Below are 27,743 nucleotides of genomic sequence, written 5' to 3'. Positions count from 1 at the left end.
TAGAGAGATTCCAGTGTTAGTTGACACAAATATTTTGCTGCAGCTCTACCAGTGTTGAGTAGACCGTGACACGTCAACATTCTTGAAGAGGTTGGACAGCTTTGCAAACCCCATCACCATTCCAGCAAGGCACAAAATGTGTGTCTTTGGGGATGTTAGTGTTGGTAAGGAAGAAGAATGGAAAAATCCAGATGTGTATTGATTATAGGAAACTGAACACTAGCACTGTAAAAGACTAGTCCTGCCCAACATTGAAGAGACATTCTCAGCCCTAAGTGGAGCAAAGGGGTTCCTGGTGATGGACCTCAAGTCTGGTTATTACCAGGTAGAAATGGCAGAAGAGGATAAACCTAAGACCACATTCACATCTCCTTTGGGCTTCTGCGGGTTCAACTATATGTTTCAATGTGCCCAGCACTTTTCAACACCTAATAAAAAAATGTTTTTTTGGCTGATCTTATAGCCTTTTCTGAGACAACTGAGGAGCACTAATCAGGACTTATGAAATTGTCACCTGAGAAGTGTTAGTTTTTTAAGTCATCTCTAAAATATCTTGGTCACGTGGTAGATGCCCAAGGGGTCCACACCAACCCAGACAAGATCTCCCTGCTCTCAAAGATTGGTCTCATCCTGTGAGCAGAGAGGAGCAGAAGCATTTCCTGGGCTTCACAGTGTATTACAGGCATTTGGTGGAGGGCTATTCTAAGATCGCCAAGCCTCTCAAGTTTCTCACTGTCAGGTACTATCTACCCAAAAAGAGAGGTAAAACCTACAAAAGAGACCAGCCCAGGAATTGTTTGAATCTTCAAGCACCCTTTGGTGCAGAGTGGACATCTGAGTGTGAGTCAGCCTTTAAAGCCCTTATTGATAAGCTAACGTCAGCCCCTGTGCTTGTATTGCAGATCCCAAGCTTCCATACGTGTTACACCAAACGGAAGCAGAAGAGGGGTTAGCGGGCTGGTCTGTTAGCCAAGCTAAAAGCTAATGCGACCAGGCCAGCCATTCCATTGCTCTTTTTTGTCAATGTTTGGTCACTGAATAACAAAATAGAACAGTGCCAACTGAGCATTCATTGGGAGATGAGGAACTGTTGTTTTTTTCTCCTTACAGAAACTTGGCTAAGCAGCAATATGCCAGACTCAACTTTTCAACTCAACGGGTTTCTACTATTCCGTGCAGATCAGAATCAGCTGCCATGGAAAGCCTTAGGAGGTAGACTCCATAGATTTGTGAAATAAGAAATCCTGCCTAACTGAATCTGTGTTTTTGAGACTGTCCTTGGTTCACTGTAGTTTCAAAGCGGAAATGCTTAGCCATGGCGTTGATTGCTTATTTCGCTCCTGATATGTCTTGTAGCATAGGAAAAACACTACATGGACATGTTAACAAGTTAAAAACTTGATTTTCATTGGAGAAGGTCTTTAAATTCTCTCTTTCTACAATGTCTGTTCATGGCAATGATGGTGTGCTTAAGGTTAGGGAAAGACTGTGCTAATAGCAAATTAATTATGGTTAAATATGGTTAGAGTTAGGCAACTAAAACACAGATTTAAAGGATGGGCTTGGGATTTTTCAGTCCTCTCTTAATACAATACTGACATATGTATGTGGTAATAGGTTTTGATTGCTGTAACAATTACTACTCTCCACACTGGCCCTGAAGCTATTCACTTAGAATTCAGCTACACTGTAGAAATTGAAGACAAAATCTTTTCAAAATTCAGCTGAAGCTAATATGAAACCTCAGCAGTCTGAGTTAGCTAAATCGAGTTGAAAGTTACAATCTGTTGAGTTGGAAACCTGAACACATTTACAGGTAAGGTTGCAGTTGAGGTAAATGAAAGACAAACAATTGCCTCCTTCTTAAAATTCAGATGTAGTACACACCAATCCACCATCCTGGACCCCACACTCTTTCTTTCTGCCTTTACGTATTCAGCACACTACTTCTTGCATTGACACTGAATGTTGGCGTTGGACATAAATCGTGCGGTGCAGAATTGCACAATGTGGATGTAATTCTGAGGGATATTGGGATGTTGAGTTGAAGTATACTTAGATAGTGAATTTGATACCAACAGGTAAATGCGTACAACATATAAACTATTATTTTGAACTCCTGTGCATGAAGACACTTGTGCATGGTATCGAGGTGTAACACTGTGTCTACACTGAAAGCGTCTCAGCTGTGTTTTTCAGTCATCCGTGTCATATGCGTCTGATGGAACAGTACCTTTTTATCTTAATCACTACAGCTGTCTATGTCCTTCTCCTCATTTCCTATCATCGCTCCAATGCCAGCTAACCAGGTTGCCACCAGAATGCTAATTTGGGATGTTGTGGTTTGTGGTCAGTGCCTTAACCCCTAGGCTGCCGGGGTGCTCCAATGACTCACATTACTTATATAGTCATCAAACCCCCAAGCCTTGTATGGAAGCATTAGCATTTATCATGTGAAGTAATATTCCGGTTTTTCCTTTAATTTGTCTTTTAACATACCATATCTAGGCTCTGATGACCAATTTCATCTATAGAAGTTCAGATTTAAATTTTGCAGGAAGTGAGCCAAGCCCAATGTCTTAAACAACCATTGTAAAGCATTTAGAAGTGGTGCAGCAGTATGTGGTAGTAGAGTGAGACTTTATTGGCAACACTGACTGTGGTGTCATGCAGATACCACATACAGTAGTTAGTATGCAGGTAATGTTCATTCAAACCAGGGGTGTCCACTCTCAACACTTTACCCAAGGGACGGAGCTGTAACTCCGGGTTGCCCTGACACGACAGACTCCACGCGATTTGGAGAAGTCATGGATGTGACAGCCTTGCTGTCAGGAGGGAGGGAGACAGGACAAACAAAGACAAAGATGGAGATGAAGGTAGAAAATAAAAGCAGAAAGACCAACAGATTTACTCCCATGGAAAGTAGAGACAAGGTGTCACAATGTTAGAATTCTGCTGCATCTTAAAGAGATTTTAGACACAAGGAAAATAGAGAAGGAAGTAGCATGGGAGGCAACAGAGAGGAAATCAGGAGGTAAAAATTGGGAAAGGACTGAAAAAGAACAGAGATGAGGAAGGAAGCCTCAACTATAAAAATAGAAGAACTGGAACTCTGGCAGACAGAACAAAAGAGATAAAGCAAGAAGCACCCAACCAACTTTCTTGGTCATAACTCTTCTGAGGGAAGGGACAACCCTTTTCAGAGACATCAAAGCCTCTGATTATTCTCCTGTTCTGTTTGGCCACAGCTCAACAGGATGGGATGCTTCATCTAATCTCACAAAATCAGCTGTTAACCGTTAGTGCCAGCCATTGTTTCATATTGCTGATTGCTGATTGAAGTTTGTTTTTTGTTTTTTTTTCACATGAAGATCCTCTGAAACAGTGCAATATGAATTGATCAGAACCACCTGTGTATGTGTATATGTGTCTTCTAGGGTTGGGCCACAATACAGTATTGGCTCTCTAATATAGTGTATGATGTCTGTCCTTTTGTAAAAGTGAATCAAAATCAGTCAGTTATCATTCCCTATAAATGACTGATTGTACGATTTTTCAAATTGACCTGAAATGTCTTCAAGCAGCACTGTGCAATATCACATTATTCTTCTTACAAATGAAAAGCTGAATTCATCAGAAATAACACACTCTCACTCAGTTAAATACACTGTGGGGCTTTGCTGAGACAGTCTTTCTTAGTCTGGTATAACCATGTGCTTCTGGTGTTAGCAAACTTTAGATAGATATTGCTGACATCTGTGACTCAATTTGCTGACTTTAACTCTTTTTAAAATGTTGCTACTGTTACACTGCGTTTAAGCCTTTACCCCGATTGTGTAAATGTGGGAAGGGGCATGTCTGTTGCGGCCACAGTAGCCGCTACTCAGCAAAAGTTACATGGTGTAAGTTAAAATTCCACCACCTAATTCTCTGAACACAATTTGGCATGCATGATCGACAGATATCAATCATTCTGACACATCACTCCTATTTAAAACCAACATCCTGACATCACATATGTTCCATTACAGTAGCTTCTATAACTCAGTGTAATTTCTCATTAAGAGCTTCTTTCATTGGTTTTCTGAAAAAGTGAATAATGTTCTTGGAGTTTACAAATTGTACTCTATATGAGAATATAGAACACAAATTGCTATTAGACTTTGAACGCTTTGTGATTCAAAAAAAGTTCAACACTGATTAATTTGTTTGCATTCCAAAAAAAACTATAGCACCCATGAAATTTTTCCATAGCAGCAATATACTGTTGTTATCATTCTTCCCCCCTAGTTCAATATATCCTGCTATGCTTTCTTTTAATGTCAACTTTCCGACTTGACTTTCCAAGTCAAGTCAAAAAGGGGTAAAGTTAGAGTCTAGAATTTGGGGTTTTTGCAAGTGGTGATGGGGGTGGAGTGAAAGAGTGGTGCTGGCCTTGTGCAGTTTATGATGTTTACCCTACTGCTGTGCCAGGAGATGGGTAAGGTTGGTAGTTCTTGGCTCAGGGCTCTTCAGTCCAGGGATCTAGTGGTCTTATCTGAGTTGGCTCACCAACAACTTCAAATCAACTCAAAAAACCTGATCTGCTGTCATTGACATGGCCAGAAATTACTGTTCAGGGCTGAAGGAACCTTTGACTGAAAGTGCTCTGCTGTGTGACCAGTAGGTTTCGTAGGGGATGTGATGTGTTGTCTATTATGTTGAGCAAACATCTTTCTCCCCACAACCAACTCTTGGAGCGCAAGAGAAGTCCCCAGGACAGAGCCTGTCTTCTTTATCAGCTTGTTCAGTTTCTTAGTGTCACTGGTAAAAGGTATACAATATCTTGCTGCACACATTAAAGGACCTAAGCTTCCTCAAGAAGTAGTCTGCTCTGTTGACAACCTCAGTGTTACATTTCCATTTCAGTCTGTTGTTGAGCTGAGGAGGTATCTATAGCCCTTCAACAGCCTGCTTATACTGTGTAAGTTTGGAAAAGGAACCATAGACAGTGCAGGTCAGTACAGATCTAAACAGACCATTCTACAGACGGTAACAACAGGCACTTTGTGTAAGTGAGTAAAGAGAACTATAGACATTTGACTTTACACAGAAATAGAGGAGGCACAGTACCTGGAGATGTAACCACTCAAGTAAAAGATGGGTAAGTACTTGCTATCCTGTATTGGTACTTTTTTAACGGTTTATTGTAAAATGAAATACCAGCAAGTTGGAATCAATATTAATCAATAATTGTAATCTATATTAATGTATATTCTTTTTACTACCATATACTAAATGTGAGATTAGTAACTCTAAGGGTTGAGGATGTGTGTAAGAACTCCACATTTATATGGAATGAGGATCATGTTACATCATATATAATATTTATACACCCATAATGCTTGTCTGTGTTAAAGACAGAGGACTTTCAATGTTACATTGTGCAAACTCTCTTCCAATGTCACCATTACAATCTGTCACATATAATATCACTCTCATGAACTTGTAATGTTTATAACAAACAAACAACAAGAATTAGGAGATTATGCATTTACACACCTTGCACACTTCAGGGAGGGCTGGTCAGTGCTTTTGAGAGTTGATGTCCTGATGTAATTGAAATGTCAAAAGTGATGTAGCATTTTAACTTCTGATTGTGAAAAGGCTGCTCCATTCCCTTTTCACTAGGCCCTTTGAAATTATCATTGTTTTTTGTGTTATATCATCATTATTTTCAGTCAAACCTTTCCATTAATTTGTTAGGTTTCTTTTTTTATATATAATTGAATACATTGGTTGTTATGTGTGGTTTGTTTTGGTTTACAGGTTTATGATTTGTTAGAAGGGTCAGCCACTCTGTATGTTTTCAGTTGTTCTGTCTGGATTGTTGGAGGTAGATCAGCTGCTCAATCAGGGAGATTGGAAACAGGTCCTCCTTGTTAGGATGTTGGAGGATAGGTAAAACTGTTCTGTAGTAAATGACATTTGGTTGAACTGTGGACACTTATGAATAGTTTGTGTACTTATAGTAGATTGTGACTGTCAGAAGTAAAAGAAAAATCCAGTGTTTATAATTGTGGTATGTTGGGTGAGGAGAAGGTAAAATGCCATTCAGTGGTCAATAGGTGAGAGTGGGTGGCAGCTTGCTGATTTTATTTGTTTGTTGCTTTTTCTTGAATTTCCCGGGGTTCATTTTTTGCCTCTGTTCATTATTTTTTGTTAATAAATCTCACTTTTGTGCACGTACTCCGGCCTGCCACCTGTTTTTTTTTTTTTGCAACATGCCTTTAAAGTTTTCCAGTGCCCATATACCATCCTCTGCCCTTTATATGGGGTTTCCTGTCTGTGATATATTCCTTGGATTCTTGTGGTTTGGCAGAGGATTTGAAACCCTGAAGGGAGGCTTAAGTTTCCCCCTCAACAAACAGGATGCCTCCCTGGTCCTGTGGGCAAACCTCTGGCCATGCCTTTGAAAAACACCATTACACCATCCATTTAGATTTCAGTGACCCCACAAAGTTAAGATAAAACTTTTTCTGTGATGTAATTTACTTATTAGTGGCATGTCACTCAAAAAAAGAGAAAGAAACAGTAAATCAACAAATAAACAGCTTTATAATACTTTTTTTTGTTTTACAATAGGACAGAACTAACAGTATCTCTGTGAATGCCAATGGGGCTGAGGTTCTCAGGCAGAGGGCGTACTGTGAAATACAAAGAAAACTGTAATAGTGACATTTCTAATTAATTAAATCTTTGTGGAATACAACATGCCTTACCATCACATGAAAAGACCACATGAATTCCCTGAGGCTTGCTTAGGGAAATTCTGTTGAAATCAAAATGTGAAACATTTCCAATACAACTATGCTTTGTTGAAGACATGGAGTACACTTTCACTTGTAATCCCATGAGGTATACAGTTCTTAGGGATACAGACTTACTTGGTTCCGGCTGGCGGCGAGTACACTGCAGCAAGTTGTCATGACAACAGTAAACTCTTGCTTCATAACCTTTCGATTTTGAGTACAAAACACCAAAAAGTTTGCTAATGCTTTTTTGTATATGGTCGGCAAACAACCATGCTATAAGCGTGATAATCAACGAGTAGGTGTGCGTTAAACGGTTTTAAGGCACAACGTGAAGGCAAAGAACCACCTGATGCAAAGCAGAAGGTGGTTTGCCTCTGCGAAGTGCCTTAAAACCATTTACCAACAATTTTATATTTTTGGCAAATGACCATGGTATAAGCGGGATAATCAACGAGTAGGTGTGCTTTAAACGGTTTTAAGGTACTTCACATCAGGTGGTTCTTCACCTCCACTTTTTGCCTGAAAACCGTTTTTTAAAATTTATTTATTTACCACAGTGCCCTGGCCCACCGCCCCCAGAGGTGAATGAAGGAAGGAGTGAGAAAGCGAGCGGGGGGGAGGGAAAGGGAAGAGAGGGGAAAAGAACGACAGAAAAAAAGAGAAAAAAAAAGAAAAAAGAAAGGGGGAAAATCGAGAAGGGGGAGTAAATAGGGAAAGTAATATATCACAGGAAGATATCCCACGTACAGCCAATTCGTAATGTTGTCTTTGTGTGTTTAATGTTTTGACTTTTTTTTTTCCTTTTTCCTCCTCTCCCCCTTCCTTTTAATCCCCCTTTTTCTTCCGAGTTTGAGTTTGGATTTTACTTATGTCTGCGTGGGGCTGGGGTATTCCCTTCATTGCCTCCAGACCCTGGGGAGGAAGCTGGCTGTTGGAGGGCGCACCACGTCATCCACCCACCCATTCTGAGCAGCCCCCAGAACCGATTGGGAGAGAGCCTGTTCTTGTGGGGGGAGCGATTTTTCCCATCCTTCCCCATTGCCACTCCTGCCCCACAATAATAATAACAATAATGATAATAATGATAATAACCATAATATTAAAATGAAAAAAATTGTTGTAATTGTAATATTATTAGGTAATATTAGGTATTGTAGGTATTATTATTATTGAATATTGCTGTCAGGGCAGTGGCTATGGTTATGTTCTTAAAGCAGTTATGGCTTTTTATGGCGGTGCTAATAAATGGCAGGGTGGATATATCCAGTTCTTTGCAATGTCGTTGTTCAGTGTCTAGATAGGGAGAGGATTGTTCTGTGGGATGGATCCATTTGTTGTAGTTGATTAGCCAGGGAGAGGTTCAAAAAAGTGCATCGAGTCCTCTGGTATTTTTGGGTGATTGTAATGTGGTCAGTTTAATTCTAGGTTTTTTTATTTTTACAGTAAAATTTTGTTATTGTTGAATCTAGAGAGTTGAACCATGTGGGTAGTGGGCATACTGGGATCATTGAGAAAAGGTAGTTTATTTTTAGTAGTATTGTCATCTTTGTGATTGCTATTCTTCCGATTAGTGAAATTGGTAGATTCATCCATCTGTTTGTGTCATCTTCTATTGTTTTGGTAAGCGGAATGAAATTCAAGTGTACCAGATATACCTGATATTTTAGGGGAAATATTAATGCCTAGATATCTTATGGTGTCTATGCAGGAGGGGGTGGGTGGTGGTAGAGCTGCGGTTTCCATCTCTTTATGGAAAGTGGTAGCAGTGTTGATTTTGACCAATTAATTGAGTAGTTTGAAATTTCAGAGAACTTAGTGAATAGGTTCATGGTTTCTTGTAGTGAGAATAGTGGTTTCTGAAGGTTGAGTAAGATGTCATCTGCATATAAACTTATTTTATGGTTTACCGTGGCAGACTGTATACCTTTAATGTGATTGTTTTGGCAAACTGCAGCAGTAAGTGGTTTAATGTAGATGGCGAAGAGTGAGGGAGAGAGTGGGTATCCTTGTCTTGTCCCCCTGTGCTGTGTAAAGCTTGTCGATGTTAGCCCATTGATTGTGACTGTGGCCCTTGGTGAGTTGTACATTGTTTTAACCCAGCTGATAAATAACTTTCCAAATCCAAATTTGTGTAGAGTGGCAAATACAAATGTCCAGTTGACTCGATCAAAGGTTTTTTCTGCATCTAATGAAGCTATTATTGTTTCCTCTTTATTCTGTGTTACTTGATGGATTATGTTAAATAGTTGGCGTGTGTTATTGTATGAGTGTCCTCCTTTGATAAAACCTGTTTGGTCAATATGGACTATGGATGCAGCGATGATTTCAATTCTGGTGGATAATGCTTTGCTGATGATTTTTATGTCTGTGTTGATTAGAGATAGAGGGCGATAGCTGGAGGGAAGGGTTGGATCTTTATCTGGCTTCAAAATTACTGAGATGTTAGTGTTCATATGTGGTGGGATTTTACCGATTTTTGTTAATTCTTGTGTCATTCTGAAAAATAGTGGTGAAATGGTTTGCCAGAAATGTCAAAAAAAAAAAAAGAACTCAGCGGGGAAGCCATTGGGGCCTGGTGCTTTATTAGAGGGTATCTGCATGAGTGCTTTGTGGTGTTCTTCCATTGTGAATGGTTTATCTAATTTTTCAGTTTGGGCTTCTGTTAATATGGGTAAGTCGATGTTATGAAGGAATTTATCTTTATCTTTAAGATCTGGTTCATTATCTGATGTGTATAATTGTTGGTAGAATGTTTGAAAGCTGTGTTTTATTTCCTCTGGTGAGATCAGGGTTTTCCCTGCTGAGTTTTTTATAGCTAGAATGATGGTTTTTTTTCCCTTCTTTTGTTGAAGTTGATTTGTGAGAAATTTCCCTGATCTATTATTATATTCAAAATGCTCATGTTTGAGTTGTTGTGTCAAAAAATGGGTTTTTCTATTTGTTATGTCAGACAAATCTAATTTATATTAGTTTATTGAGATTTTCCTCTGTGGGAGTTTTAGCGTAAATCTTTTCTAATTCTTTGATTTTTAGTTGCTGTCTCTGTTTTCTTTTTTACTGTTTTTGCAGTTTCCCAGATTAATGTTGGTGAGTTATTTGGAGAGTCATTTATGTCCATGAAGGATGTCCACTCTTTCCTTACAAACTTGTCAAAGTCTGAGTCTTTAGGCAGAGAGTGTTTTGATGGAGGTTTGGAGGGAGTTGTTGGACTGTTCTACCTTTTCAGTGTATTTGTGGGCAAATTTCAGGCTCGAGCAAAGCTCTTTTATTTCGTCATGAAGTGTAACCAGTAAGTCAAGTTTTTTATTGATGGATTGTGGAACACTGACCTTGATTTCTTTTGTCTGAAGATCGTCTGTATTTGTAGATGAGGTCTTCTTTCTTTTGTTAGGGTTGGAAGAGTCTTGCTGAGGGGTAACGAGAGTTGTATCCATTTTGCACTGGTCGTAATAGTGATGGATGAATGCTTCCAGGTCTGCTAATTCCCCCAGTGTACGAAAAGACAAGATGCATTCCGGTTGTGGTTTTACGGACTGATGTGTTGGTTATTGTGATGAAAAATGGAAAGTCCGAAAGAAGTCAAATAGCCAAGCTGTATGTTTATCTCAGTGACTGGGTGCCGCCATGATGGATCTCACCTCCTTGCATGATGTCTCGCTGTACTCCTAGAGCATGTCTTGATTAAAAACTGAAAACCGTTTAACGCACACCTACTTGTTGATTATCCCCTCTTTAATCAGAACTTAAATATTGTTTTGTAGGCCTCATCTCCAAGCCCATTAAGATGCAGAGAATCAAGGAACAGGATCTCCCCATGTGCTACCAATAACACCTACAATGGATCATTTGAAGGTAAAAATGACAACACAATATACTAATAACTATACTAACATTTTGATTAGAATAATGTTTTAAAATGACACTCAACACAGAGGAGACAGTGGTCTGATACAGCTTGCTGCCTCCTCCAAGCAGGAAATAGGATGACATCTTTGCAGCCCAAGTTATGCTGGTAGTATTGGCAAATACTGGTTAAGTTAGACATAACACCACCTACACATTTTGTACATGCACGTTTACATAAGAAATTTGCAAATAACTTACCAGCAAAGACAGCAGTGGGTCCACATTTATGTTTTTTCACGTGGGAACAACATAGGGGCCCACAATGTGAACATCTTTTACCTGATGGTTTGAATATTAAAAAAGGCATTTACATTATCAGGAGTTAGTCAAATGTAGTGTAGTGAATCCTGTTGCAAGAAAAAGATTTGTCTTCACAGTACAATACAAACAGTCACACACTAAGACAGACACAGTATACAAAACACACTCAGATTAGTCTCCAGACATCGGTTCCAACCTAGGCCCCAGAAGTCCTCTCTTGTGAGGCAGGTTTTGCCATCTTTGACAATTAACTCTGTAGTTTGACAATTTCTGTCTAGGCCAAAAAGTAAAATCGGTCACTGTAATTGACTTTTACACAGGAGACTTTTAATTTTAATCTTACAATTCTTACAAACTCATCCTGAAGAGGGCCCAAGTTCTTCTCCCACTTTGGACCGAAGATAGCATATCGATGCTCCCTCTGCTCACAGCTACTCCTCTCAGTTGGTGTATCTGAACACATAAATATTGGTCATTACTGACAGTATGAATCCCAAAAATACAGTCATTATTTTGGATTCAGATATTCAGTTGTGAAGTTATACAGACAATGTGTATTTATAATAATTGTGTTAATATTGTTGTCACACATAATAGACATCTTATGTTGACTTTCTGGACATTTACCATTCAGTAGTAAATACAATGGCTACACCTACAGTGCAGCGGCTATTCTGGAATCAAAATCAACACTGTTTAATAAGAAAACACTGAAGTGACACTTACGTTTCTGCCTGTACTATGGCCTCAGGTGATTCACATTCTTTTTTCTGTAAGGTCCCACTGTCCTTCTGTATGGTGGCCACTCCTTTGTCAGACATATTTATGATTTGAAAGGACCTTGATGTATGGATTTCAGGCCCTGTCCCAGCCTCTGCCTCTTCCGATCAGAGGACAGGAGAATTTCACCTCCTGTGTTAATGTATGCTGCTTTGTAGCGCTTCCTTTTGCATGCTGCAAAAGTTTTTTTTTTTTTTTTTGTTTGTTTTTGTTTTGTTTTTGCCGCCTGGGCTCTTTCTATGTTACCAAGAACCTACCAACCAAAATAAAGTAAGTACCATGAAACACATACACACAACATGGTATCTTCCCTATATGACCTGTACCTCAAAACCTTTTCATCTAGATCTGTTATATTCTTCATCCTCACCGTCAAACTTCAAACTGGTCGCCCATGGGACAGGCATTCAGAACCTCAGGAAGGAGGTGAGGGGTGGGGTGTTCTTCATGGAGCTCTACCCATTAAAACTTCACAGCTAAAAACAATGTGACATTGCTCAAGATGAAAAGGAAACAAACTGCTGGATCCAGCAGTAGTGTTTTTGTTATGACCATGAAGGTTAAAAACCACACCTGCTTGGCAGTATTTATGCTGTACACCATGGCTTGCAGGTGAACATCCCAGTCATTGTGGTGCTCATTGACGTACCATCGGAGAGCACGTTTTTATTAGTACATTTGTCCTGTACATTTACAATGTGTAATTGCAGATTTTTGTACATATTATACACATGTACTATGTAATGTCTTTGTAACATCCATGAAAAAAACATGCGTCCACGTTTACCTGGCCATTGGTTCCGGGATGTTATATTTAACAGTGCAAAAATCTCTATGTTGAGCTGTCAATATGTATACAAGAGCAATACAACAATGTGTATTAGTACCAACTGAATAAAAAAATAATACATGCATGACCTGCAGCTATGAAAATGATCATAGTTTATCCCATACTGTATTTCTCATACCTCATTCACAAACTCCCTCCCTGACTTTGCTGACAATGCCAACCATATCAAACTTTGCAGTAATTGCTGCTGAAACCTCCATAGCTGACTTTGACTGTAGAGCTTCAGCAACAACAAACTTGCTGAACAAATCAGTCATTGTCAGTATATACTGTTTTTTTCTTGCTGTCTCTTTTAATGGCCCAATTAGGTCCATCCCAACCACACTCCAATTTTCTTTCACCTGTGAATATACATGTCAATAGTTAATCACCTGTGTACATCAGTGTACTAACTCGTAGCTCTATTAAAACCTATAAATTATACACTCACAATGACACATTTAAAACAACATTGTGTACTTTTAGTGGACATTGGTGATCAACACTACCTTAATGGAATGTAGCACCGGTGCCACTGTTTAAAGGATAATTAAACTGGCATGGGTGACAGCACTTGAGCAGAAACAGAAGTCAATGTACGTTAAAAGATAGTTTATGTGACAGATGGCCTAACATACTAGTTTAATTTTCTCAGAATAAATGTAGAGTTGGAAGTTCTGTGGTCCAGATGTCAACCCTAGCCTTACCCAATCAGTCACATCCTCCATGGTGGTGTGCCATTAGTACCCAGCCACCACACAGTCTCTGGTGACACCACTATGGTTGCCAGTGCCTTGCTGGTTGTGGCACTTGTTCAAAACTGCCCACCTTTCCTCCACAGACATAAGCACCAGCCGCATGTAAAGCTGGTTTTGGCCAGAGTAGAACAGTCTGCCCTCTGTGCAAAAAAAAAAAAACCACACACAAACACAAAATACTGTTCTGAAAAGAAAAAACAAAACAAACAAAAAAAAAACGAGATATCTCAGAATACCAGTGGAGATGCCATGGTGGAGGTCCAGTGGTACTTGGCTGAGCAGCATATTCAAAGACCAGATGATCCCTTAAAATGCTAGGCAACACATAAAACCCGTTACCAAAACCTGTATGTGTGTGCACAGAACCTTTTGTGTATATCGGCATCATCAGTTCCTTGTGAGCAAGTGTCCAGTCCCACAAAATGACTTTTATCCCCCTTTATCCAGTCTGAAAATTCCCATAGCTGCACTCTGTTCTATAAAAGCACTTTCATTGCCCTCTGTTCTACAAAAGCACTGACCAGCTGTTCAAAAGCCCTTTCACTGTCCTTAGTTCTTTCAGTGATTTTCACTCATACAATGTAAGAATCTACACATACACACACACACACAAAATTGTGCTTGATATTCTAAATTGTGGTTGATTTATTTGATTATGATATTTTCCCCATTTTTTCTTACGACTGTTTGTTTATGTAGCCTCTCGAGCTGCCAGAAGTCATCCAAGACATAGCTTTCGGAAGCTAACCAATTACAATAGAGTGGGCTCATTAGGAGGGAGGTCTTAAAGAGACAGGTGCTAAAACAGCCTGTTTCAGACAGAGGCTGAACTGAGGGACTGTGTAAAAGGGCCAATATAAGATAAATAAGGAGCTTTTTTGAACTATAAATCATGCAAAGATATTCCAGTAGAGCCCTAGATTAGATAGATAGATAGATAGATAGATAGATAGATAGATAGATAGATAGATAGATTAGATAGACCTGGAAATGTGCATGATGCATCCCCTTAATATCATAATAAGTTTTTGTTTTGCTATTTTGCTTAATTGTGTTTATTGTGATTTGTCGTAATTGCTGTAACTGAGGACCAGAGTGTAATTTTTGTTACTTTTCCTGCTTTAAACAATATAGAAAGGATATCACGGAGCAGTCACTGAACCTTTCCTTTCCTTAGTTTTACCTTTCATGTATCGGCTGTGTCCTACCTTGCTGTCCCATTGCTGTTAGTGCAGATCAGCTATGAGTGTGGTCAAAGCCTGTTTACTTTGACTCCCAAGGAAGTTTCAGGGTCAACTATTAATATGCCTAAAAGTGGTTTAGCCCCGGGTGAAGAATATTGAAGTGAGATGCAACAAAAGCGCCAGAGATAAGTCAGAGCCAAGGACAAATAGACTGGAGCTCTATACAGATGCCAGAGCAGGAGACTATTAGATTAGCTGTAAACGTGAATTCTCCCTCCAACGTTTGACAGAAGCTGGAAACAGATCCATATTTTGCTGGAGGGACTTGTGACGCGCATACAAAAACTATTAAAAGGTCTTTAAAAATATGGAAACTTCATTATTGTGGTGCTTCTGCCGGATCCAATGAGGTACACATTTACAAGTGCATAGACATACACACACACACACACACTACAAAGGAGTGTGTGTGTGTGTGTGTGTGTGTGGCAATGATGCCAGCAGTGAGTGAGGAAGTTTAGTAACGTTATGTCCTCCTCCAAGAGATTACTTACTGATCTCTAGGAAAGGGAAGTTCTGGATTAAAATAGTTTTTTTTTTAAATTTTATGTTGAGGAATCTGTCTACCAAGCCCTTCTAAATTGTATAACTAGTCATTTAAAATACTTATTTATTTATTTATTTATTTTTACTCCATAAAATCTCTGCAGTCCGAAGCTCAATTTGAACATTCGACTTACATTCAACAATATTCTTTTATCCCTTAAGGACAGGTGTCACTAGGCAAAAGCTCTGTTCAGACAGGATTACGTTTAAAGTGCCACATAATGATTCTCATCTTAACAACATATGTGACAACACAACGTAGCTCTTGATTTGCTTGGATCTTGCTGAATTTAAAATTCGACTGCAGATGTCATTGTCAAACATAGCAGGATGCTTGCTTCACTGAAGCATGCATCCTGTACTTCTGGTGTGTAATTAAAGCGTACATCTGGGTATGAAAATTTAGCAGTAGTCCAGACAGGCTCTCCAAAAAGCAAGTGTCATCATTATAACAGTCTGTATTATGATCATAATATATTAGTTTGCCTTTGTGTTGATGAAAATGCTGTTGATGAGAATCAAACCAACAAGGTTATAACCTTGAAGCAGCACAACTCACAAAAGAGCTTTTATGTCATTTCATTGGGAATTGTGAAACTTTTGATTGTGGACCCATAATTCTAATTTTGTTTAATAATTTAACCTTAGTGTGGAGAAATGGGCGACTGATGTTTCAAACAATTACTATTACACATAAGCCTTGCAAGTTTCTGATTAAATATGTTAATCAGAGGAGATCTGTGTGCTGTAGTGCAAGAATGATGAAAAAGGTGATGGCCAAAAACATGGCATAATGGAGAAAGTAGCTGGGGTCATCTTGATACATTATATATTAGGCTATGTAATATTTTATATTATACATGCTGAATAGCTGGACTTTTGAGATCAAGAGAATAAAATAAAAACTAAACTAGATAACTTAGAATCCTTTACATAGCCTCTTAGTCCATTTTTAGAATAAAATTTTCACATTTTGCATTGATCACTGACTGACTTGACTGAATTTGTGAAACCACAAGCCATTTATTTTGAAAAATTTCTTCACATTAAAACTTAAAGGTGCCACCCGTAGTATTGTGCGTTTCTTAGAATTAAGACTACATTCACCATAAGCCACAGTGTCTCATTCTGCAACCAAATTCTGCCAGTTGTCCTCCATCCCAGGTCGTTGCTTTGAACACCCAACAGATAAGAGCCAATAAGAGCCTTTGATAACAGCCAGTATGTATTCACACTCAGTAGGATTATATGAGACTAAACTAGGCAGTTAGAATATTGGACTCGGATTACAACAAAATACAAAGTTGACCTCCTGTGGACGACTCAGTTATACAGTGCAGTGGTTTGAGGCTGTCAGCCTCCACATTGAGGGAACTATTTGGAAAGTTATTATACTAATGTATCTGTTTGAAAGCAGTTAGAATTCATTATTACTTGGAATTCACGCGGCTTAGGTCCTATCTGTTTTTGGTGGCACCTGGAGGTTGGATGTTATCAACCCATCTATAATTTTGTCATCCTGTTTGTCCGTGCCGTATTCCTGTCATTTTAATATCTGGTCTATTCTGTACACACAACGCTATTGCATGTCTGTCTGTCCTGGGAGGGGTCCTTCATCTGGCTTATTGTCTCTTAAGGGGGATTTTCCTTATTCAGATCAAGGGTCTAAGGATAGAGGATGATGTATTTTCTCTGTCTTTCTTTAAAGGATCCCCATTAGCACCAGCATAAGCATTGGCTATTCTTACTGGGGTCTACCATACATACAGTCATACATACACACTGTAACCACATAAACACAAGAAACAAAAAAATCTGCATGCTGTACATACTATAAAGCCCCCTGAGGCAAATTTGGAATTTGTGATATTGGGCTATAAAAAATAAAAATTGACATGACTTGACTTGAGTAATTTACTACACACAGCAGCTCAAATGACCTTTGTGACATTCAGATTACTACTTCACCTTGTAGCTCTTTATATTTGCTCACACAATTTAAAAAAAAGCCATATTTGTAAAGCTTCCAAATAAAATGCATTGAATTGTGTTGCAGTGGAACAGATGGCACATGTGGTAAATTATCCCACTGTGGGTGATCGACTAGGAATAATTGAACAGTTGGCCACAGGTGCAAACTGTCATGATTAAATGAGATGTTTGCAACTATGTAGAACTTGAACAAATATCTGTTTTTGCAAAACCTCAAAACTTTTTAATTAAATAATTCTCACAAATACATGTAGCTTTAGTTTCAATAAGAACTGTTTGGTCTCCAGAGCCCTATGCTTTGCTCTAATGACAAAGATGGTGACAGAAACAGTGGTTGCATTATTATGTATTTTTCCTGGCGAGATATTGCACTGAGGAGCAGTTGTGTCATTTCATCACACCCAGAAGTTCAAACATTTTTTCATATATAATATCAAGGCTAACATAGTAGTTAACAGGGGGGCCTCTACAAGACATTGTTTGCCTTAAAGCCCTTTTCAGATTATATTATGCATTGTGTTTTAATATTGCCATACAAATATACAGTTCAAATTACCACCAAGTAATTGCCACAAACTGGAGACTTTTGGGGTCCCTGAAGCTCTGGAAATAATACTGCTTTGAGTTTAGTCTTGTGCCACTCCAAAAAGATTACAACTTTACAATGCACTCTCTGCTTGTACTCTGACTTAATTACCATTCTAGCAACTTTAAGTCTTGTTTAATCATATTAGTAATGCATATTTATCTATTTTCACACTCCTCCTACTTGTACATTGTGATATAAATGCCCAATTCATACATCACCACAGAGAAAAATACAAAATGCATCCTTTCTTGCCAGTTTGTCTTATTGTGTGACAGAGTCTTTGCATGACCTGGAGGTAGATCAGGGCCTATTCTGCCAGATGTTATAGTTTTGTACACATAGTTGCTGTGGCAACCCACAGATGTGAGTGTATGAGAAAGGCTGAGCACCTGTGTAAATTGTTCTCTCTTGCTTCTACATATCCACTCACCTCGCCATCAGTTACTCATTATGTTTGGCAACCATCAGCATCCTGTCAATCAAGCTGTAATGGGCCTCAGCTGCGCATTCCAATTGATGACGTTGATTTGGGTTTTCTGCTGAGTTTGTGAAGGACAGGACATGTTGCATATTATATGACACTAATCAATAACAGTAAGAGAAGGCTACGAGAAAGTGTGTTTGGCTTTTGTCTCTAAAAAAAGTGAGATGAATGAAGTCTGGTATAGATTCACTGTCAATACTCTATTTCCCTTCATGATCATTTTAATTACCTGTACAGGGATTTCAACGTTAGGGGCTGCAACATTATTAAACTAATAAAATGTTACCATAAAAAGAATGAATGCTGACAAGGCTACAAACTACACTATACATTACGATGAAGGTCTTCTTGTTAGTTTGGGTACCATGAAAATGGAATAACTGTTTTTGTAACTGGCAATATCAGATTTTGTGTCAATATGGGGGCAGTGGCAAAGAGTGTGTGAACACATTGATATATTATAACATTTTAACATACAGTTGAGTATTTACACATCCAGCAGTAATTTTCCCACTCATGTTTTTGGCCACATGATCAGTGAAGTCTGTTTTGGTCTCCACCAGCTCCCACAAATATCTGTCTCTTTCTAGCTGCTAAATGCTCCACTGTTTTCACCAGTTAGTCTATAACTTTGTCTGTATGCTGTTTTGGTGGTGAACAGGTAGTTGTACTGTGGGTTTATCACTATTTTTTCACTTAAAACAGCTGCCTGCTGCTGGAAATGAAGTCAACAGCAGTGAAACTGAGTTAAAACTGTAAAGTTACAGGCAGGAAAACAGCCAAAATAATGAGCTGAAAGAAGCTATAGGTCTGCAGTGGTGAGGAAAACTGCAGTCAGGTGATTATTATATCTCTGGCTGACTTTTTAATGTCTCCATCTGACTCATATGAAAGTAATAAACCTGCAAAAGGGTCTAAAAATGAATTTGATGGCTACATGCTGTACACATGAAAAAGACTGAGGCTAAAGCTTACAGCTAAAGGTCAGCATCCTCACCAGTTGATAAAGACACAAAAATAAAGAAGAGGACATGAAAATAAAGGAGCAGTAACCCTACCACACATATCAATGACCATGTGTAATTGGACAATGGGGTCTGTGACCATCTCAGCAGTTTGATACATTTAAATATTGAATATTTTATTATATACATATACATACATACATATTCAATATTTATAAAATATGAAAAATTTCTTAGTGACACATGAAATTTTCATTTCACTACTTTAAAATTAAAATTGTGCAGACAAAACCCTTCATATGCAATATAATACTGGTTTTCTTTCACTTATCTTGACTGGCCACACGTGTGCAGATGTTTTGCAATCAGCCTCTGCATGTTAAAATGAAAATATCATTATAAGCCAATGGCTGTCATCAGTACAGCAATGACTTTGAGAGATCAGTGCAATCAAAGTGAATTTATGGGTCAGTTTAAACTGATGAGCAGCAGATTATGTAATCATTACTATGTTTTATGAATGAACCCAACAGTGTGTTTTTAGACTTGAAACCGACCTGCCTGAGGAGCTTAGCCCGCTGAGTTTGTATCTTTGAAACTGCCTCTTCAAACTTATTTTTACCTGATTTTGACTTATGTGGGCTATTAAAGACCAGCACCAATAATATTTTGTCTACAATCTGTCTGTCTATCTATCTATCTATCTATCTATCTATCTATCTATCTATCTATCTATCTATCTATCTATCTATCTATCTATCTATCTATCTATCTATCTATCTATCTGTCTGTCTGTCTGTCTGTCTGTCTGTCTGTCTGTCTGTCTGTCTATCTATGTGTGTGTGTATGTGTGTATATATATATATATATATATATATATATATATATATATATATATATGTGTACACAGCTATGTGGGTGCGGGTGGGGGTTTGTGGTATGATCAGCTCCTGTAGGTAGAAAGTTGCATGTCCATTGTTGGATTTGTATGTGAGTAGCAGGACTTTGTAGTTGATCCTGAAGGAGACAGGGAGCCAGTGCAATGAAAACAAAATTGGTGTTATATGTTCGTGTTTTCACTCTCTCATGAGAATCCTGGCAGTGCTGTTCTGAATGTTCTGTATCTCAGGGAGGAAAGATGAGTTTGGTTTGGGGGGGTTGCAGATGAGAAGCACCGTCATGGAGTACGGAGATTTACATTTTAGAGCAAGGCATTCAAGAGAAGAAAGATCAGGCGTTGGCAAGACAGTTTCAGTTCAGCCTGGTGTATGATAGCTAAATCACCACCACAGGCAGAGCTGCATGCTTTTTCCATGTAACTATAGCCAACTTGTCCAAGATGTGGTCATTTATGAGGAGGGATTTATTGGTGAGAGATTGTGTATTAAGTAGTTCCATGGTGGCAGGAGACAGAGCTGAGGTTGGAAGTCTCTGCAAACTCTGCAGTACACTGTGATCCACTCCATATCTTGCTTCTCGTCTGGTATAGGATAGTCTCATGACATTTCCTGCAGTCACTTTGGTCTGTAACGGGTTTTTATTTTCTCCAAATGAGGTAAAAATCTGCCACTTCACTAATAATATTTCAACTTGTAAAACTTTCTAAAATCAATTTTTATTTTCCCAGTACAGCCAGTTCCTTATTCCTTCTTGTTTCAAGATGCTTCCTAGAAAAGTCTTCAACCCACTTGATTACTGTTGGAAGTAAGTTGAAATATTCTTAGAGTATTGAGGAAATGTGAATTTTCCAGCAGCCTTCTCTAATTGCACACATGACAAATTTAGCCTCTGCTCTTGAGTCTCACTTATTTATACATGTACTGTTTTCATTCACTAATACATTCCAATTAATGGCTTTTACTGTTTCCTAGTGCTGTTAAGTGACTGTCATTAAAACTCAACACTTCCTGCAAAGTTATGCCCTTTGAGCTGCTGGAAGGCTCAAAGGAAGATTTATTGCTGTGTGTAGTTGCAGGCTTAATTATTTATAGGAAGGGCTGCAGAATTTGTTGTAAATACACAAAAACATGTGGTATTTGGAAGCTAATTTCAAGTATAACATGCCTACTACAAATAATTCTGATGGTCCAAAAATCTGTTTTTATGTTTTTGTTAAAAAAACATTCAGCACTCTGATAGGAGTGGAAGTGCAGGCAGATGCAGTAAACAGTCAACTTTGGAAAACACAGAAAACTGACACAATAATTAAACAACACTGTTCAAATCTAGAGGAAGAGGGTACTGCAGGAAATGCCTACCAAAAGATCTTAAGAAACAAAACATTCCAGCCAGAAGTCCTGGCCATACAGCGGATGCTCCATTGCTGGTTGTGGAGATTGCAGCACCGGAGGATCTACAGTAGCCTGTCACAGGTGGTCTCCCACTGCTGCTCTTAATCTCTTTCTCTGCCTGCCATCACTTTCCCATTTTCACTAGTTTTTTAGTTCCTCTTGATGAGGTTATTTGATGATGAGACACTGAATTTTAATCACACTGTTACCATGCCAAAGCAAACTGAATAGCAATTCACTTGATATGTATGATGTGATTCATTTATGCCTTACAAACATAAAAGAAAAATCCAAAGGATAGCATTTTGAAGTGAAAACACTTATTTCCAACCTTGTCCCAAGATATTAAAAGACAAAAACAAGACATACAACATAAAACTAAACAATAAAATCCTGAAGTCAAAAATTACATCACCATAAATTAAATTTAAAAAAAAATACAAACCAGATCAACTGGAGAGTGGGAGAAACAGTTGCTAAATAAAGCAACTAAGAATGGATTCCAATATGTGGTAATCGCTTGGTGGATTAATTCTTGGTGGGGCTATTATAGTCTTTTCTAGCCCCATCCTGACATCACCTGCACTTTGAGGACCCTATCTTACACCCGGCGCAAAGCAGCACCAAGCATGATGCAAGTGTCTTTGCTAGTTCAAGACCGACGCAGTTCTCATTTTCCCGTCCAGCACCCACGTTGTTTAAATAGCAAATGCACTTGCGCCAATCTGAGCGCCCATGGGCATGTTGGTCTTAAGATGAGGTGCAGTCAGACACATTGTAGGCACATTGCTGTTTTGAGGCAGCAAAGAGAGATTGCACGATTGACCAACAAAAACCTGGTCTGAAGTCAATGGCTCAGTGTTTCACTGTTATTTTAAGGGCGCATTATCATTATAGTAATATGCGCCTACAGAGGCAGGTGCACAACATAAACCCTGCTTATTACACACACAAGGACGTTCAGCAGCACACAGATGTTCAAAAGATTACAAATAAAAGGATTACAGTGCGAAAGATTATTATTGTGTACATTAACATATTTTTAAAAATACGTCATAATGGTTAGTCATAATATTTATCAGAATTAACTAATCACAGTAATGACGGATGAAATTGTCTTATTTGACCAAATCGTGGCAGATGGACAACAACAGATCAGGCACAGATCGACTTTCCTGCTACATTAATACATGAGGACATGAGGAACACATAAGGAAATAAATAAGGTCAAAACAATGATTAAACTTAAGAAGGAGCAGGATCAGCACCTTGGAGAGCTCACCAAGTCCTGACAACTGTGTTGATGATTCTTTACATGATTAAAATTAATGATTTAATTTTTTAACAATATTTAACAAATATTCTTTGACATTTTGAGAGTACAGTGATCAGCTTTCCATACTTTCAGCAATTAAAACCCTGCTGATTTGACTTGTTACTCTATTACTGAACAAAATGATTTTAAAGAAACCAAAGCTGTAATTAAAAAATAAACCTTTTCAAAAATCAAACAAAAATACATTTGCAACAAATTAATGAACAGGATGTTAAACTGGTGGTCTGGGGCCACGGGAGCTTTCAGGAGCAGCAAGGGCCAGTGTGCTCGTTATGGATCGTACGCTTTCACTTTGCGCATGAGCAGATCCGTTTTCTCTGCAGAGAAGCACTCCTTCTTACTACTTGGCAAATGGCCTTGGCCATTATAACAGTAATCCGCCAAGGTGCAAGCACACCTGGCTTTTAAAGGGAATGAGAGATGACACTCTGATTGGTTTATTGCATGTTATGCCGAAAACACACCCATGATTAATTAGGAGACTATGGAGAACCTCTTTGAACCATGCGCCTGGTGCTCTGACTATTTTTTCCGCCGTTAAAATAGCAGAAGTGGATTTGGACTCACCCTAAATGCACTTCAGACCATGCGCTTCAGACTGTGCGCTTTAGATTGTTAAAATAGGGCCCTTAATGTGAAACATCAGTGCAAGAAAATGTTGAGTTTGATCAATGGTAACTTAATGACGGAGAAACAGCATAATAGTAGCAAGTGGAGCTGATTATTGAATGGAAACAGTATCCCTTTAGAGAAGAGAAACTGACCACTGATGCATGTAGAATCAGTGCTGTGGAAATTTATATTATGCTGAATTTATCAAGACAACGGGTAAAAAACAGGAGGTGTTGTGTTTACATTAACAGCAAACAGCAGTAATAACAAATTAAACAGCAGGAGGCGAGAAAACAGAGAGGAGATATAACTATATGCATACTTAAATATGCTTATACAACAGGGGGCACTGGGAATAAAGGCCTGTCTCTTAAATAAGGCTGTTTTAGAGGAAGGTAAATAAAGGTTGTGGACACTACTTGAGAATCATGATAATCTGTTTATCATTTAGTTTATAAAATGAGAAAATAGTGCTGATCACAATATCCCAGAGCCCAAGAAAATGTTCCATTCCCTGTTTTGTCTGACCAACAGGCTAAAACGATTTATTTTCCAATAATGTAGAACAGAGAAAAGAAGTGAAATTTCACATTAGAAGCTGGAACCAGAGAATGTTTGGCAGTTTTGCTTGATAAAGGACTTTCAGTTAATTGATTATCATATTTTTACTGATGAATTTCGCTGTCAATCAATCAGTAAAGTAATGTTGTTTCAATAATAAACAAAGCAAAGGTTGAAAATCACCATCTATGTCGTGATTGCACATTGGTATAAAAAAGGAAAAAAAAAGCTTTATGTCAGATATAAGGTGTGTGTTTGTCGCTGGCTTGTATACTGTAGATAGCAAAGCTGTGCTGGGGAAGGATTGAGGTGTCAGTATTGGAGAGGTCAGCGCTGTCTGAGTCCATTTGAAATTCCATGTGATGTACAGGAGTGAAGGTGGGACAGCTCTGTTCAAGGATGTGTCTCTGACAGTTTCCACCCCACAGCTCTTCATTGCTTCAGTGCTGTTGACAGAAAGGTCCTGAGAGAAGCTGGAATCAGAACAGCTGAATATCAACTCTGACACGCACACACATACACACACACACACACACATACACATATAGAGTACAGTTTTGTATGTTTTCCTATGTTCCCTTGAGTATGTTGAGTTACACCTCTATGTGTTGTCATGTCCTTAAGCCACACTGCCTTCAACACACTCCTGTATCTCATTCTGATACACACACACACACAGGATACAGTGTGTGTGGGTAAACAGAAAGCAGTGTGTAGTGTGTATATCTATGTCCTGCTACCTAACTATCAGTTTGTGTGTATGTGTGTGTGTGTGTGTGTGTGTGTCACTCACGAGGTGGCTGATGAATGTACTGTATGTCATGTCATCTCAAGGTAGCAGCTAAATGACCCAGGTGGCACAGTGCCCGTCACTTATCTGTTAACACCTGCTGACAGTAATTGACACACTTTCACTCACACACACTGCACACCTTGTTATGTCTTTTAAATACAAGTGTGAGCAGCAGAGGTGGTCAACACTTTAATGTACTGTATATGTGTGAGTCTGTTTAATGTAGAGACCAGGGCAGAAATTTCAAGGGGGCCATGACGGCCATGGCTGCCGTGCCCCCTCAGTTTGGCCTTATGCCCATCAAAAAATGATATGCCCTGAGGCCATGGTGACTTTGATGCCCCGCCCACACTGCCCCAGCTGATTTCACTGTTTTCTCGTCTGCCTCTTTCCTGTTAATATCGTCTTTAGACACCAGTGTCTTTTGTTGAGATTCTGAATTCTTATTGGGCAACATCAAGTGAAATGTTGCGCACACAAGCAGTGGTGTATTCATTTTCAAGCCTGGTATGAACCGCTGGAAAACTGGGCTATTTATGATGATACTAACTAACTTCTGAGAAAAGATGCTTGACTGAGCTGAGGTAAGAAAATTTGATAAATTAGTGAACGAAAAAGACAAGAAACTCAACATATAATGTTACACATTGCTTCTATATTACTACAACGTTGACTTAGCTGATCCAGTGGCATAAGGAGTGTTACATGCCTAACGAGTATTATAGCCTAATGTTTGTAACATTAATATCAACAAACGTTAGCTAATGCTTGCTAGCTAGCTGTCAAATCAATGGTATGTTTTTATGTTAGGTAGGCTAACACAGGTAGCTGGAGGAGTCTGAGGAAGAGTTACATCACTCATGCAAGCACTTTGAGCCTCTTCTCACCAACATCAGCTGCAATGTAGCTGAGATAGACAGGGAGTTGTTTAGAGTGAAAGGTGAAATAGTGCGCAACCATAAGGGCCAAACTTTCCTCCTGCTATGGTCAAGATAGAGAGATAGAGATAGAGAAGGGAAGCATGTACCCCAACCAGCTACACCTCATTAGACTCATCTTAGTGTTCCCTGTCTCTACCTCTCAGGTAGAGTGGCAGTTCTCAATCATGAAGAGATTGCAGAGAGACTGGCACTTAAACCTGCATACGTGCACTATTGAAGACCTCCTCATCAGGTCACAGAGTTGTGCTCCTGCAGATTATCAAAGTCAAGAAGCAGTGGCAAAATGGTGAGCAGCTAACATTACCAAAAAGAGGCCAAATATTCATCCATATGGTCCAAGGAACCCCAAAACATACACTTCAACTCCCCCTGACTCCTCATCTCCATCTTCAAATGAGTCCAGTGACTGATTAGTCCAGGGCTAAGCGTGTATGAACTTTTGACTCAGGAGTTTGTACAAATATTGGTCATTTGTAAATACCAATAAATTATTTTGTGAAATAAACCACTTTTTAAATGTATTTATTTCACTGATAGTTATACTGTGCGTTAAAAATAAAATCATCCTTAACCCTTAAAGGGGCTATATGTTAGAACTGTAAAGCCATTTACCTGTATTAATCGTTTTTTTTATTGCCAGTGAGTGAACGGATTGTAACAAAACTTTAAAAATGAGACCTTCATCAAGTTTCTTGGTTGCCTCTAACAGCCTGTGAATTGACCTCTATGTTTTTCTGAGAAAATCTAAAGGATGTGATGTTTTTGCGTGCTCCTGAATGCCTTGCCTCTCACCTGCTAATGGCAACAAATGACCGGCACCCACCACAACAAAAACTGTGCAAACTTATCCAATTAGAAACACCCTGCAGATATTAGCTCTCCAGCTCTGTTACCTACTAGGTTGGCTGGTGGCTAGCCACCGAACCATGCCAGCTATCATCATTTCTGGCTACAGTGCCTCGGTCAACCAACACATATTTCACAACAAACCTGCAGTGCGTTGGTCCCTGGCCACAGCTCACTGAGCCTACCAGTGTTTAGTAAACATTCTGAGAAGTGTAAGCGAGTAACAATACATTGCCTGCAATAGTCATGTGCCGCTGCTCACTCGTGCTGACAGAGTGAAAGCATGCACAAGCAACAGGATGCTGACTGTAGCTCACTTAACGGCCACCGGTCACTAATGAGAAGGAATTTTTGAAACTTACATATAGAACTTTTAAGTTAAATTCAGTCATTATTAAAATCATTGTTTTATTTGATGGCCTTGCTGCATTTGGCCAGTATGCCCTCAAAGAATTGTCAACACCAAAGGCCAAGTGGCCTTGCCCTTAAAATGATGAAATTCCAGGCCTAGTAGAGATGTTCATTTTGAGGTGGGATCTGTCCCAGTACATGTACTTATGCTATTGTTAGACTGTATTCACATGACCAAGTATGCTGGTATTGTGTTCCATAACATGCAGCACCTACACTTACTATATGCTGTTTCAGCACAGTGTTCAGAGATCACTGCAGTTCATCACAAAGAAGAAAATGAACATTCAGTCATCATACTGCAGGGCAATTCAAAAGTCATACAATAGTTTATTTTATCCAACATTAATAATTCTATCAAGCTCAATTTACTGTAGATTATTAAACTTGTTTCAAGGTAACTGATGGTCTTGATTTTGCTTTGTAATGCAAATTTTGCTTTGCAATTGAAATCTTTTTTCAGTTAGACCAAGGAAACAAGTCTGAAAAGTGGATTGGATGCTTGTCACACCAATACTCAAGACATCAGTTAGGAGAAAACTAGGTTTCAATCAGACCTATTTCAAAATAAAGCTTTTGCTGAATTGACTAAAGATGGTTATCTCTGCAAAGACTATAAACCCAAGTAAGCGGGATAATCTTACATTTACATTTAGATCCAAAATCCTTACAGGCTGAGCATGAGTTGAGGGATCATAGATGAAAGGAGTCATGGGTTACAGTGGAGGAAAACCATATGACTTCTAGCGCTAACTATATCTAAACAGATTGCAGCAGAAATTAACATTGAGCTTAAATCAA

General features: G+C 38.8%; 1 long non-coding RNA gene across 1 annotated transcript in view; it reads left to right on the top strand.

Moving 5' to 3' along the window:
- LOC137188334 (uncharacterized) overlaps window positions 1-27,743 on the top strand; it is a 190,655-nt gene that overhangs the window by 146,427 nt on the left and 16,485 nt on the right. The window contains exon 3 of the long non-coding RNA XR_010929363.1: window positions 10,559-10,649. This is a non-coding gene — a long non-coding RNA (uncharacterized lncRNA). The remainder of the gene's footprint in view (window positions 1-10,558; window positions 10,650-27,743) is intronic.

The sequence above is a fragment of the Thunnus thynnus genome, chromosome 8, assembly GCF_963924715.1.
Source record: "Thunnus thynnus chromosome 8, fThuThy2.1, whole genome shotgun sequence".
Lineage (NCBI taxonomy): Eukaryota > Metazoa > Chordata > Actinopteri > Scombriformes > Scombridae > Thunnus > Thunnus thynnus.
This window is presented reverse-complemented; position numbering and strand designations above follow the sequence as displayed.